Raw genomic sequence first — 15987 nt, forward strand, 5'->3', positions numbered from 1 at the left:
ATGATTTCTTTTTCAAGCTATGGTGCATGTGGGCACGCACTGGCGAACACACACCCACACACACACACACTCTCTCTCTCTCTCTCTCTCTCTCTCACACACACACACACACACACACACACACATTTCACAATGAATCATAGACCTAAACATGAAACTCAGACACAAACAGATTCTAATATAAAACAGTAAAATATCGGGGCTCCTGGTGGCTCAGTTGGTTAGGCAGCCGACTTCAGCTCAGGTCATGATCTTGTGGTCTGTGGGTTTGTGCCTCATGCCAGGCTCTGTGCTGGCAGCTCAGAACCTGGAGCCTGCTTCCGATTCTGTGTCTCCCTCTCTCTCTGACTGTCCCCCACTGGCACTCTCTGTCTGTCTCTTTCTCAAATAATAAACATTAAAAAAAAACAGTAAAATATCTACATGGTTTTGAGAGGATTTTCTTGGACATGCTATATAAAGCACTAACCCATATGAAAAAATAAGTTATAAAATTGGACTTCATCAATTAAAAACACTTAATTTTCAAAAGACCATGAGAAAGCAAACAGAGAGGCCATACACTGGTAAAACATATTCTCATGTGTATCTGACAAAGGTCCTGTATCCAGAATATGTAAAGAATTCCTACAAATCTACAATAACACAAAAGCAACCAATTTAAAAATGGGCAAAGTGCATGAACAGATACTTCACATGTTACCGGGCACTCGGCATCATTAGTCACAAAGGCGAATGAAATTCACAACGACAACACTAAATGATGCCAAGGATATGGAACTACATTGCAGGAGGAAATTTAAAATGATAATACCTTCCGGGGAACTGTTTGGTAGCTTCTAATACCCAAAGACCCAGCAGTTCTAGTTCTATACATTTACCCAAGAAAACTTAAAATGTATTTCTAAACTGTCAAAAAGAATTTTCATAGCAAACTTATTCTCGATAGCCCCAAACTGGAAACAACTCGCGTGTTTCATAACGGGATAATGGTGAAACGACTTGTGGTATATCCATACAAAGAGCGAACACTTGCCATAGAAAGGAATGAGCTACAGTGTGTGGAATAGCATGGATGAGTCTCCAAAATGTCATGTTACGTAAAACACATATTATATATTTTCACTTACATGAATTGTAAGAATAGGCAAAATGAATCTATGGTGATTAAAATAAGGAAGTAGTTTCTTGGGGTGGTATGGAGATCTGGTTGGAAAGAGACCCAAGGGAACCTTTTGAAATGATGTGATTTTTTTTTAAATTTTTTTAACGTTTATTTATTTTTGAGACAGAGAGAGACAGAGCATGAACGGGGGAGGGGCAGAGAGAGAGGGAGACACAGAATCGGAAGCAGGCTCCAGGCTCCGAGCCATCAGCCCAGAGCCTGACGCGGGGCTCGAACTCACGGACCGTGAGATCGTGACCTGAGTTGAAGTTGGACGCTTAACCGACTGAGCCACTCAGGCGCCCCTGAAATGATGTGATTTTATTTTGCGGATGACCAAACAGATGCCTCCACTTTGTCAAAACTCATCAAACTAAACCCATACATCTGTGCATTTTGTTTTCTAATTTATACCTTGGTTATATCTCAAAAGTATCTCGAAACCTCAATGTTTGGTGTGTCTTCCGCTTTGTGTGTAAAATAAACGCCAGCAGGTCTTACCTGTTGTCACAATTTTGGGTTTGGGGAATAACACAGATGACAAGTTTGCCACCAGGTATTGGGGATGCCGTGGATGGACTCCCCCCCAAAACTACCACCCCACACACAGGGCTGAGGTACTCATTTCTTAACCTGATGAGAGAGTTGACAGGTGAGTTTTATCTCCCAGCAAATACCCTTCCCCGAAGGACACAGTCCATTCCCAGGATTATCCTGTATCAATAGCTAGTAAATGCAGAGGCATAAAAGCCTGTTGCCCCGGCTCAAGACAACTCCTCGGGGCCATCCCAACTCCAGAGTTTCCTGTTTGGTATTGTCTGAGGCAGTTACAATATTATCACAATTACATCACAGCTCAACTTCCCCCCGCTGCTCCGTCCTGTTTCCATTATTCCACACAGTTGTTGATCTCAAGATGCTTCCAAATAAACTTCCTGCATGCCAGTATCCACCTCTCGATCTGTTTCCCGGTAGAGCCAACCTACAACAGTTGGTGCCCAAAGCATCCCAAGAAAACAGACTCTAAAAATGGGATCTGGGAGTGGGGGTGGGGTGGGGGACCGACCTCCTCTGGCTGGCATTGTAAATCCAATCACTCCTGGGAGGTGAGTCCTTGAGGACCTCCCACTGATGGCTTACCTGCTGAAGGGAACGCGCTTTCGCTGAAACAATGAAGCAAGTGTTTGAGAATGGTGAGGCCCATTGTCATTGTAAGAACAATGGAATTCGATGGCCAAGGCTAGAGGCCACCAAGGCTTTGGAGAAAGACAGTGAGATGCTGCAGGTGATTAACGAATCATTAAAGGTCCAAAGTGAAAGCCAGAGACCTCTGACAAATTAAAAAATATTCTCCTATGTAGTTGCTGGACGAAAGCACGGAGAACCAGACCTGAAACTTAATGTTATGAATGGTGGGACCCCAGATAGGGTGTAGGGTTGAATTCTCAGCTCTGACAGATCTAGTACCAAAAAAAAAAAAAAAAAAGTGGGGGAGGTTGCTGCGATTGGGATGGAGTGAGACCCTAAGAATTAAGATAGGGACGTCTGAGGTTTTTCATCAAAAACCTTGAACCTCCGGGGCGCCTGGGTGGCACAGTCGGTTAAGCGTCCGACTTCAGCCAGGTCACGATCTCGCGGTCCGTGAGTTCGAGCCCCGCGTCAGGCTCTGGGCTGATGGCTCGGAGCCTGGAGCCTGTTTCCGATTCTGTGTCTCCCTCTCTCTCTGCCCCTCCCCCGTTCATGCTCTGTCTCTCTCTGTCCCAAAAATAAATAAAAAACGTTGAAAAAAAAATTTAAAAAAAAAAACAAAAAAAAAAACCTTGAACCTCCAGATCCGCCGAACCCCCTGTAGGCCAATGCAAATAGTCTCCTCCTCCCTGTGAACAGCTAGAACTCCCTTCTTTCATGGAGACTATACAGAATTTTCTGCCCTGCAGAACAACCATGTGTCCCCTTCAGGATCTGCTTATGATTCGTTTTTAGCCATTAGACCACTAACAAGAGATAAAACACGATGATACCTAGCCAGCAAATTGCCGAGCCTGCCAAGAGAGGAAACGAATTTGCTATAGGACCATAAGACGGAAGCCGGGAGATTATATATGGAACCAGACTCACAGGAGACTGAAGTAAGCCGAGCAGAATGTAAGTTTGCACAGAGAGAGTTTGACAAAATGGGAACGCCACCAGGAATATAACATATAATACTCTGGCAAAGACCTTGGGTGGGGATTTTAACACAGTGTTAGGACTTCTCTTAGAAGCTTGGGGAAATCAATGACCCTCCGTAGGTTAAATAGAAGTGTCACAACGGCCATCGTAGACCATGTAAAAAGGAATCCAAAGGCTCAGAGAATGCACATGTTAGAGTTGGTGTCCTATGTAAGACTGGAAGACCTGCCAACGGACTATATTCTGCTGGTGACACTACAGGTCACCCTGCCCATGTAACTGCCAAGTGACGCACTTGATGAGAGGGGCACCAGAATTGCCGGTGGCTGAGGGCGGGCCAGTATTGACAGGAGAAGACCCTATTTGGAAATAGGTTGGGAAGAGAGAATTCAGAAATAGTTGAGAATCAGTGGCGGCACTTATATATTCAAAGTTTTCTCGGGGCACCTGGGTGGCACAGTCAGTTGGTTAGGCGTCCGCCTTGGGCTCAGGTCATGATCTCACCGTTCTGGGTTCGAGCCCCGCGTCGGGCTCTGTGCTGACAGCTCGGAGCCGGGAGCCTGCTTCGGATTCTGTGTCTCCCTCTCTCTGTCCCTGCCTCGCTGGCGCTCTGTCTCTCAAAACTAAATAAAAACGTTAACAATATTTAAAAAAAAACAGAAAATGGGAGTTTTCTTGCTCCCTTTACAAAGTGAGCCATTTACCTGGGTAGCAAAAGGAAGTATCCAAACATTGATTGTGAGAGCTTTTGGACAAGGTATCTGAACTGATAGTGATATTTAGAAATCCAGAGAATTGTCATCGACACTCTATTAGTGTGGTTGTGTACGGGAACCAGGTAGTAAATGAAGTCCGGCATCACCCCCACCCAATGACAAAAGCAAACAAATAAACAAAAGGCTGACAGGTTCACAAAGTCCAGAGAAGGGAAGAACTTTGAAGCAGACACAATCTGTGGTACAAGCACCCTGGGCACTTGAGCCATGACGTCTGGAACAAACTATGGTATTAGATGTGTCAGTGATGAGAAACTACGCAAAGACAGCACTAAGTAGGGAGAGAAATCGCCACCGTCTTGGCAGGGTAATTGACACTAGTCCTCAGAACGAGATAGAGGCTCCATTTATACGGGGGGTGGGGGGGGAAGAAAAAGAAGTTCAGTCACCATTTGGGCATCTCTTACTATTCTTGTGCTTAATTTTGACAGTAAATGGGTACATACGTCCCCTACGTAGCAGACGTAGCCTGAGAAGGACGTGGTGACCAGGGGCTCACCTCCTTTATAAATAAGAATCTTTTCACCCACTCCCTAGGTAAGCTACCTAGACGAGCAAGGGCGCCATGCTACAAGGAAGGCAACCTAGAATGGATAGTTGAAAAAAGAAGTCATAAGTACTGATTGCAGCCTCAGGAGCAGCTTCAGTGGGGGGGGGGTGGGGGGGGTGGGGGGGTCAGTATGTCTTCTCATACATTTCCTCAGGAAAGGAGGCCACCATCATTCTCAAGAAGGTGAGCCCCGAATTTATATGAAGCAAGTAAATCTTAGTAGTACAAAGGATGGATTGTAATAAACACGGTGAGATGCCAACCACGCCCCCCAGGATTGAAACACTTCTGTTTCGCCAGCTATTGAGAGGGCCGGTGACTTTCATCTTGTGCCTGAAACATGACCACATCTCCACCCAGTGAGTTCCCCGGATGAGAGACGGCTGCTTCATCGAAGCTCATGTGTCCTTTCTTGGAGTAACTCACCTACGGTATCTGATCCATCTAAAAAATCCCAGCTCTTTGCTTCGGTTTTGGGCAACTCTGCAGGCCGATCCCAGCCCAGGGGAGCCCTATGGTACAAACACACGACAGTCTGATTTTTTTTTCCCCCTGTCAAATCTTGATTTCTTCACTCCCCCAAAAGTGTGGATCCTGAGAGCATGTCCCCAAATCTCTGCCGCATGATTTCCTGGGAAATCTGACTCGTGACATAAAATTGTGCCCCGAATAAGCCCTAAGTTACTAGCTATCATCGCGTAATTGATCCACCTGGACTTGACTGGGTACCAGCAGAAAATAATTTTATTCTCTACTCGCCACCTGCTTTGAAGACGAGTTCTCCGCTCCTAGATGAGGTATCATCAGCTCTTGAGGATTTCCAGCCCTCTTTAATCACAGAGTAGACTTATTTCGGGAAGTAAAACACTCTTCCTCTCTTGGCTCTCTTCACCTCTCCAAGTGGTTTTCCCAGGTGATGTGTCTTTCAGAAGGTTCCGGCAAACTTCCTCCCAAAGGACTCATATTTGGTACTTGTGAAACCCATGCCATCACAGTCCTCTACACAAGTGGAAGAGGGTCCCTGACGTCGCCTTCGGATTCCAACAGGTGACGAGAGGCACCACGAAATTCCAAGAAGCAGGCCATTTGAAGGTTTTTCTCTCGCTTAGTCAAAGGTACAAAAAACCCACCTTTCTCCACTGCCTGAAGGTAAGCTCCTGCTTTGTCTCACCAACGTATACTTTTATGGGCTGGAGGCAGGTTATCAGTAATTCTGGCCGAATAAGTTGTGGTACATCCTGTTACAGTAAACCAACTCTTCCCTTTAGACTGGGAGCCTTCTTGGAATATTATATTGTTCTCAACCATGGGGGCCCTGGCCATAAAAAGGAGACCAAAAGATCCCTCTTTAGCATCATATTATAATTATTATTAAAAGTAATTCTATGTAAAGATAAACGTCCACGATTTCTCAGAAAGCAAATGCCACTCTCGTTATTTACCTGAACGTTCATTATGGGAAAAGTTGTTAACAAATGATTTCTAAGATGACATATACCACGTATGGGTATTTTTAGTACTGAACGTATAATAAAATGTAGATTGGAAGTGAATTATTTCCCAAAACATAAAAAAGAGATAAAGGGGCTCCTGGGTAACTCAGTTCGTTGAGCGTTGGACTCTTGATTTCAGCTCAAGTCATGATCCCAGGGTTGCGGGATCAAGCCCTGTGTAGGGCTATATGCTGAGCATGGAACCTGCTTAAGATTCTCTGTTTCTCTCCCTCCACCTCTCATCCCTGCTCTCTCTCTCTCTCTCTGTCTCTATAAAATAAAAAAAAAAGATGACTTTATTCAAAGACTAATTAACATTTTTGGAATTTGAAATATCTCTCTGTCTTTCATACACACCTAAAGAGAGAGAGAGAGAGAGAGAGAACTGGTTAATTTATTTTATAAATGTTATAATTTGTTTCTAAGCTCTGATTTTCAGGAGGCTACTGGCAGGCACAATTCCACATATAAACTATTAGGGTCCAGATAGATTATTTTATTACCAATAAATTAAAAGAGAACTTTTAATAGGACACATGGCATCTTTTTCGCTGTATTTTTCTTTTCTAATTTTGGGTTTTGATTACTAGACTACTGGAGACATCTCTTGATTACTGGGGGTATTTTGCTACAGTTTGTACATAGTGTGAGTGGATGAATTCAGCCTTACAGATCCACGGAAGCCCATTGCCAATTTTCATACTGCTTATGAACTTATAGTTTAACACCAGCCTTTCAGGATTCCTTTCTTGAGTGAACGGCCCACTATAGACATAAGGAAGTATGCTTAAGAATAAAAACCAATGTGGGGCGTCTGGGTGGCTCAGCCGGTTAAGTGTCCGACTCCGACTCAGGTCATGATCTCACAGCTCTCGAGTTCGAGCCCCGCACGGGGCAGTGTGCTGACAGCTCGAAGCCTGGAGCCTGCTTCAGATTCTGTGGCCCTCTCTTGCTCTGCCCCTCCCCTGCTCATGCTCCCTCTCTCTCTCAAAAATAAATAAACATTAACAAAAATTTAAAAAAATAGAAAAAGGCACCTATATAGGCAATTGCTTCCTTGTAGAGGATACGGGTGAAGAAGAGGACAAAGACGATATGCAAGTCTGGTTTGGGGCACAGTTTAGGTACTGGTACCACTCACTGAACTAATGAAGAAAGAAAGAGGAATAGGTTTTTGCGGAGGGTGATTATCTCAGTTCAAGATATTCTCAGCTCTGGCTATTTGTGGACAATTTAAGGAGCTATGCCGCCTAAAATAATTTCATCCAAAACTCTGGAGAGAAGACAGAGAGTAATTGGATTTGGGGATGTTCGGGTAGAACCCTGTGAAGTGTCTCCATAGAAGGGACTCACACATCAACGGCTAGTTACCACTCCCCTAACGCAATACTCATCCTTTTTTTTTTTTGTAACTTTTTTAAATGTTTATTTATTATTGAGAGACAGGGAGAGAGACAGAGCATGAGCAGGGGAGGGGCAGAGACAGGAGGAGACCCAGAATCCAAAGCAGGCTCCAGGCTCCGAGCTGTCAGCACAGAGCCCGACGCGGGGCTCGAACTCACAAACCACGAGATCATGACCCGAGCCCAAGTCGGATGCCCAACTGACTGAGCCACCCAGGCGCCCCAATACTCACCTTTTATATCAGTTTAAGGGCCGTGACTCAGAGGTTAAATCCTGATAGCATGTAGTAGATGTGTTCCTTATCTATCCCCAAAATATACAAAAACAGTTGGGATAAAACCAGACTTTAGAATCTCCATGGCTTGTGCCTTACTGCATCGCATGAAATAAAAATCCGTGTAACTAACCTCTTTTAAAGCAAAATCCAAATAGTAAATTCTGCCTCGTTATTCTGCACGAATCAGGGTTAAGAAAGATAAGCAAAAATGAGTTTGGACAACACTTTGTGGTAGGACCGAATAGCCAGGCTCTGTGGCATTTCACATTTCGTGCCGCGTGCTCAAATACAGGCTGGTGATACTGCTAAATATAAAGTCCCATATTAATTTTCTGTATTTAGGCGACCTCATCATTTCTGCAATCAGTTGCATAGTGGATAATTTAAAGCACTACAAAAATGCCATTTTTCCCAGGCCGATAAAGCAAAGAAAAATCCACTGATAGTGATTACAGCAGTGCGAAGAACATGACAGGGGGATCAGAACAGAGGAAGGAGCATGTTAATGACATTCACTATTCTCCCCGTGTCAATTCATCAGCATTTTTATTGCCACTATTTCTGAGCATACACTATTAGAATTTATTGAGTCAATCTGTCTCCATCACCTGTGATATAATATATTTTATTCCATAAGATATGGAATAATATTTATCTTTCAACTCCAATGGCTGGCTTTCAGGACAATAACTGCTTATCAACCAAGCATTGCAAGAGTAGGAGAGGTTGTACATTTTAATATCTGACCCGAGAGTTGGCATTTCAGCATCTCTGCGTTTGGTATTACGAAGTGTGCGGACTTCAATCCAAGAGATCACTCAGATTCAGTAGGTGTGGCGAATGATGGTACCAAATCACGTTTTGGAGTTCTAGCCTAGGGAAGCATATCGCGAGAAGGTGAGGAAGGAAAAGACTCGAGTCTGAAGTCGACCCTCTGAGACGTTTGCCCTGGATTGTCTATACCGGAATAAGAATCAAGTTCATGCCTGAGCTTGCTCGTAAGAAATACGGGAACGGAAAGTGGGCGTTTTGGCTTGAATTGCCTCGAACTGCTTTCATTGCAAACTCGAGGTAAAAGCCAATCTGCAAGTTGTGGCCTCGAGTCGTCGGTGTGATCCGGGGGGTGTTCGGGACTGAACACGGTGCCTCTGCTTTTCACGTCGTTGATGTAGCTGGTATTTCACAGCCACTGTCTGGAAGGAGGATTGCTTTGTTGACGGCTGTGTGGTCCTTTGGAGGAGAGAATCCAGGTTTCGTGCAATCGAGTTAACCAAGTCCTCAACCTTCGCACAGTTGAGATGCCCGTCGTGCACCTCAGCTAATTCTGAAAAAGCAAGACTCGCTACGTTATCCTTCTCTGTGCTTTGATGAACACTTACCCCCACCCTCTTTCTCCCCAGAAATGTTGCATCGACGGGGACACAAAGGGCTGTCACAGCCCTGACATGATTGAATTGGTATTTGGTGGTTTCACCCCAGCAACGAAGGGGTCCGGAACTCCTGCTGGTAAAAAGCACTAATTTCTCTGCTTTTAGGTTTGCTCACCAGGAAGTCCCCTCTCCCGGGCAGAGAGCACAGAGCTACTTCCTGTCAGGCGGTTTATTGCTTGATTGTGTCAGCAATTGCTGACCTGCCTGAGTGGGTCGGGCAGCAGGTAAAAAGACAAAGATATCTGCCTTCCAACAGGCACATGCCAGCTCACCACGTGTGGTGTTACCACTCTGTGCGCCCAGTGTAGCAATCTTTATTATTCCCTGCTGTTTTCGGTTTGTTTGTGTTTTGAAGCCTTAGTCCGAGCTTTCAATTCCAACAATGATCAATTGCCGTCAGATTTCTCTGTCCCACCCGCACACGTCTCTGGCCTCTTTGTTTATTACTTTCTGCATATTAGAAGAAAGGAAAAAAAGAAAAAAATGGTGCTGGAGTCATCCGAATTGAATTCACATCCCGGTTGAGCAACTTCTTAGCTGTTTGATCTTAAGTAAACCCATCTCTCGGAGCTGCAGTTTGCTTGTCATTAACGCCCGCCTGGAAGGGGCCACGAGAAAGAGAAATGAACCGATGTATGTAAAGGGACCGCCCCCAGGTCTGACTCAAAGTAGGTGCATTTGCTTCCCTCAGGGGGGAAAACAAAAAATTAAAACAAACAAACAAACGAAACTTCGAGGTTAGATTATCCTCCCAAAAGAAAACAGGGTAGAGCGTTGCTTGTTGGTTCATTTATTTACTTATTACCGCACAGGAAGGGGAGACGGGAAGGAGGAAGTGTGGTTGGGAGAGATCAGGCATTAACCCCGTTGGGAATTGCTCTAAGTGTGTGTTTTGTGTATGCTACTAATATCTTCTTAGAGTCCCCATTTTAAAAGCAAGGCCTTTCTTTACTTTGGCACCACACAAGACGGTAACAATAGGATTAAAAGGAGTGTATCTGGTTTAAGATTTGTCTTGAAGCTTTACGGAAGCCAAAAGGAGGTGTTATATTCCCAGCTTAGCGGGGGAGCATTTGGCACAGGATACCTCAACCTCAAATCCTTGGCTGTTCTCCATACATTTGAGGTCGCTTTGTTGTGTGTGTACCTTTGTGTGTTGGTGTTGGGGGTGGGGTGAGGGGGGAATAGAGGAGGTTTAGGAAGGGGGTGTGACTTTGGGGAAAGTGAACGGAGCGGGGGACATCTGATCAAGTGATGTCTGGGTTTGGATCCGATCCTGATGCTCTCGTGCTCTGGCTGACTGTCTTGTGCACAAATGTCAGCTCTAACAACCTCAGCAGGCCCCGCTTTGGGCAAGTATTTTAGCCGTAAGGCACTTGATTTATCTGTAGAAGGGGGAAGAAAATATATCTCAGGGAAGCCAAAGGAGGAAATATTTATATAAAGCATATAGAACAATGACTGTTGATCATTTAACGTATGCCAATTTCCTCTTATAATGTGCCTTCTTACTTTCTGTCCTGCCCCTAGAGGAATCACAATGGGACCTTGATGCCCCATGCAATGCAAAAGCCACCTTAGACTTTAGGCTTTTCCAGAGAAGCCGTTTCAACCCTTCTTTTGCATTCAGTGAAATTCCTTAGATCATTTGTCTTGATTGGACATTCAAACTATGATTCTGTGAGTCCCACCTGGCTCTCTTTCTTGCGTACATGAAAATAGGCAATCCAATTCAGGATCAAGAACAAAGTTGGGGCTCATGGGTGGCTCAGTCGTTAAGCATCCTACTCCTGGTTTCAGCTCAGGTCATGATCTCACGGTTTGTGAGTTCGAGCCCCGAACTCTGTCCCTGTCTCTCTCTCTGTCCCTGTCTCTCTGCCTCTCCTCTGCTCTCTCTCTCTGCCTCTCAAAAGGAAGAAAGAAAGAGAGAAAGAAAGAAAGAAAGCCCTCAACTGACCACAGGGTTCCAATGGAAAGGTAGTTTATTAAAGTCCTCTCCAAAGAGGTAATGTTTCTGAGCAGAGATTTTTATTGAAGTGAAGGAGAAATCTAGGCAAAAAAAAAAAAAGACTATTTCAGAAATAACGGGGCTAACCTGATATTTTAAGAGGACAACAAATGTAGGAGAAGGGGATATTGGACAGGTAGGATGTGGGTCACATAGGTAGTCAGGAACCATCAATGATGGGTTTTGTTATCTATTTTCTATTTTACTGAACTTATTGTCTACTTAACAGAGAACTTACTGTGAATGACCAATGGTGAACAAATACTACTTTAAGTATTATTTAATCAACGCAGTGTGATTCCACGATGAACATGACAGTAACAGATTGGATTACGCAGCCTACTCCTTACTAGTAGACTGACTTTAGGCTAGGTACCAAAGTTGGAGCCTCAGTGTTCCCATCCATGAATTGGGAAGAAGATCACCCACCCACAGCGCTGTTCTAAGAATGTGATAAAGGTTATGTGAGATGTTTAACGATATAGTTGCAAAATAATAAGCACTTAAAAAATGTTACGCCCCTCCTTGTTCCTCACCTCAACCAGTTATTCAGTAACTTAAGCCTAGTTAGCTTTTACCACAGACAAGGTGCTTCAAAGGTGCTCCAGTCATTACTGTGTACATAATATTGAAAATATACGATAAGTCCAGGCTGAGGCCCTTGGATACTAGGTGAGGGAGGACGTTCTGTCTTTATACTTCATGACCTGTAATTCCCAACAATGGACAAAAACACCTCGTGTCAGGAACTTCTCCATCCGTATCTTGCCCAGCTGAGAAGGTCCTGCTTGCCCACCGGTGCCACAACGTGAGAGAATGTTGTCGCTGGTGAGGTCTTCATTTGAAGAACCATGGCTCTCGTTCTGAAGTGTTCTGGTTACAGACGGAGGAGTCACAGACAAAGAGTTGTGTGGCCAGGGAAGGTTACGGACCGAAAGGGTGGAAAAGCATGGAGATGAATGGGGGGCCATAGGTTTTGTCGGGCACACTGTGGAAAGCGGTCCATGAGGATGCTATGAAAGACTTCACCGAAAGAAATGGTTACCATCTGTGAAACTGGGGATGGTGAAGAGAATAGCCAAAAGATTCCGTGTTTCATTTCTCAGCTGCGTGTTGCCCAGCACTAGGTCCAAACTGTCACTGTAGTTTCTCCTAATGCAAACTTCAAGAGGCTATGTGCTTCTGGACTGACATCCACCTGCTAATAGGTATCTGGGAAATCCATTTTCGACTCTATTTGTTAATAAATCTTAGTAAAGCATGAATTATAAAGAAATGTGGTGTCTTGGCTAGGAGAAATCAATAACGCTTTTAAACACAAACTCATTAGTATTAAAGATTATTCCCATTTTTCATTATATTGGGAAAGAAAGAAAATGATAATCATATCAATGCATGCCATCTATTGAACTGACACGATGTCAAATGCATTGTTTAAAATATTAAAATGTTTCATACGTGCCGGATATTATTTATTTATTTACTACCCCTTTGCCCCCCACACACAATTCTTTTACTCTCCTATTCTCAATTCTTTCCAAAGAATATTTGAGACACCTTCTACAAAATGCATACAATTTACTAACACATAAGTAGATAAAGAAATCAGAAAGGCATATGTGACTATTAAAAATAGCAGGCCATATAAATGATAAAAGGAATAATTAATATATCATGTTCTTTAATAGCGGTTCCTTTTCATCCTATAATCTAAAGTACTCTATAGATATCACCCTATTAATAGTCCTGTTAGCTTTGCCCAGGTAATTCATTTTAGGGAAGATTAATATTCAATAAGATACAAGTCATTTGAGATTATCGTAGAAACAATAAATATTCTAGAAAACACTGTTCCATCTTTTAGGCCATTTTCACAAGTCATAAAAGAATTATAATAATAATTCTTAACATAACAAGAAAAGCTTGCTGGAGTATTGTCTGTGCATGTCAACTCAGTTTTACTCACACATATTCACATCCATTCACGCTTACGCATATGGTCCTGTTACAGTGCATTGCAGGTATACGCATACTTGCCAGAGAGACAAAGATTTTTCCAGAAGGCAACTAAGGAAGGAGGCTATCACATTTCTCATTTTCTTGGGTGTGCGAGCCAGTCCTGCCCCAGACAACTAGGCAAATGGCCTTTTGCCAAGCAGGATTTGATCACCGGGAGGCAACTCCTTGTCCCCACCTGTGACCACACCCCCCCCCCCCAAGGTAATTGTAACAAGCACTTGGATTCCTTACAAGTAAAGGTGTGAGGGTGGGGTTACCCATGTCAACTGGTAAGAGGAGTGCAGGGATCATGCTAATCCTTTTACAAGGGATGCAAATCCACAAAGCATCTCAATGCCAGCCGGTCAGTGTGTTCGTCCTTTAAGGAATCCAATCAGCAAAAGTCTCTCCCAAGATAGCAAAACACAGTTTTTTTAAAGGGACTCAAAACTTTTAGTGGTGTTTTTGCATTCTACGTAACTCCACGCCCAATATTTATTGCGAAGTATTACTACTTTTTTTTTTCTTTTCCTGGTTGTTATTTAAAGGAGAAAATTTCATTAACAAACCATGGATATAAAATATGAAATCTAGATCACCTACTGCCAGGGAGAAGCCAAACTAAAAAGGATTAGTTTCTTTCACTGTCTAGAAATTTTTCATGGAAGACCTTGGCTGGCCTTTTGATATTAAAACTTCCTAACAAGTATTACACAGGAGTTTTAAATTAGAACTTGCTGTCACTGAGACAGTTATAAACTGTTAAATATGTCCTTTCTATGCTAAGCTCCTGTAAAGTATGCACACGGCCATGGCCGCGACGCTCTTCCTGACAAGTAGCCGGGTGAGATCACTGAGATTGTTTGCAAGCTGCCTGCAAGGTTGTGCAGGTGGCCGCGTAAAGTGTGTGTGTGTGTGTGTGTGTGCACGGGTGCACACACATGTGTTCAAAATAAGCCACGCTTCTCTGCTTCTCAAATCATATACTTCTCTTCAACGAAAAGTTCTCATGGAAATGCACATTATACTCTTCAATGGCATCTAGAAACCAAAGAGTGATTTTCAAACTGGCTTTGCATGCATTTGGACTAATTTAATATTGAGCTTTCTCAAATAGCAAGAACTTAAAAAGTCATTCTATGTCATCATTATCCATAAGGTATCATAATTTCGTTGGCTGTAAAAAACTGAGCCATCGCTTAAAGGATTATTTTCCTATTATCATTATTTTTCACAAAACAGAAAAGTGGTGTGTGAGGTCAAAGGCCACATCGTACGAAAAGTGGGAGGGGCGGAGAAAAAGGAGACTCAACCTCCCACCTTTTTTTTTTTTTGGCTCCCATGTCTCATTTTGTGTATTTTATATTATTTTCCAACAGCCAACGTCTCCTTCAAAGGTTGATTCGGGAGGTTGCAAAAAGGACTCTGCTGTCTCCTGACTAGTAGAGCCCATAATTAGTGCTTAATTATAGTTTATATGGCCACTTTGGTCAAGAAGAAAAGAGCTGCTTTGTTACAGTCAATGAAGGTATTTAAAGCTATACCCAGGACAGGGATGGGTTTATTAAACACTTGGGTAAGCAATAATAAACTTACATTGATCGAGCAATTCGATAGATCTCTTTCATGTGCTGCCTTAAAAACAATCCAGGTAGAATTGAAAATAACTGGAAATCATGTTGCATATGCTAGCAGTAGTAATTCCCCACAAAGCCAATGTAACAGGAGAAACATAATCCCTCCTTCCAAGAAAAACTGACTTTCCCCAAACATGAGATAGTCCTGCTTTATGCTGACTTTGACAAAAGGGATAGATTTGTCTTATATTACATCATAAGTAATATGCCTCGAGAGCCAGGCATGGGCTCAGCACTTTTCTTGGCGTAGAAAGGTTGAATAAGTTGCCCAAGGTCACAGAGCAAGAATTCGAATCGAGGGGGTTTTGTCTCACAACCGAGACATTAACTTGAAATTGATGTTCACCGTCTTCGGCTTGCATACGGGAGGATGTTGCTTGTGTGAACATTTGCCATTCATAATTTTTAAGTTTTTTCACTTTGTTTTTCGCTGGCCATCCTTCCAGAATTAAACCTTGCTGGGAGACAGAAACCCCTTCTTACTTTAGAAGCTAAAGGGACTGGTACTCATTTTCCTTGCTTCTCCTGCAGCAAGGAAAAGGCCATGCCGCCCAAGACGGCCAGTAGCCTGCAGAAACTTGAACTGGGAGCCAGGTTTGCTCAGAAGGGGGAGAAGAGGGTCATTCATTTTGCTGGCAGCAGATAGAGCCAATCTTCCTGGGTGGAGAGGGCTGCGGTACCAGCACCCATGTCCACGGGACAGGGGACAGTGCCACGGGCATGTGGCAATGCGTGCTACAGCATCTGGGCTCCATGGGACCACAGCTGTGATGGTACAGCCCGGGTCTAGGCTGCTGCCTGGCTTCTAGGTTCTGAGATCGCTTCCATATTCTCCCCTATTCTCTGGAAGCTTCAAAAGTCGGTGCTCCCTGTTTCAACCCACCAGAGCTGGTCTGCTGCTTACAACTGAGATCTCTGACACACTCTTAATAATAAGTTGATGCTCTCCTTTATTTAAGTGCTCACCAACGTAATTGGGTTTGTCGTACTTTGCAATATCAGGTGAATTTCAAATGTTGACTTTGGAGAGAGACGCTGAAAGCTTTGTCATTGTTGGGCTGTCCCTGACCACCGTTC

The sequence above is a fragment of the Panthera onca genome, chromosome B3 (genome assembly GCF_046562875.1).
Source record: "Panthera onca isolate mPanOnc1 chromosome B3, mPanOnc1 haplotype 2, whole genome shotgun sequence".
NCBI classification, from domain to species: Eukaryota; Metazoa; Chordata; class Mammalia; order Carnivora; family Felidae; genus Panthera; species Panthera onca.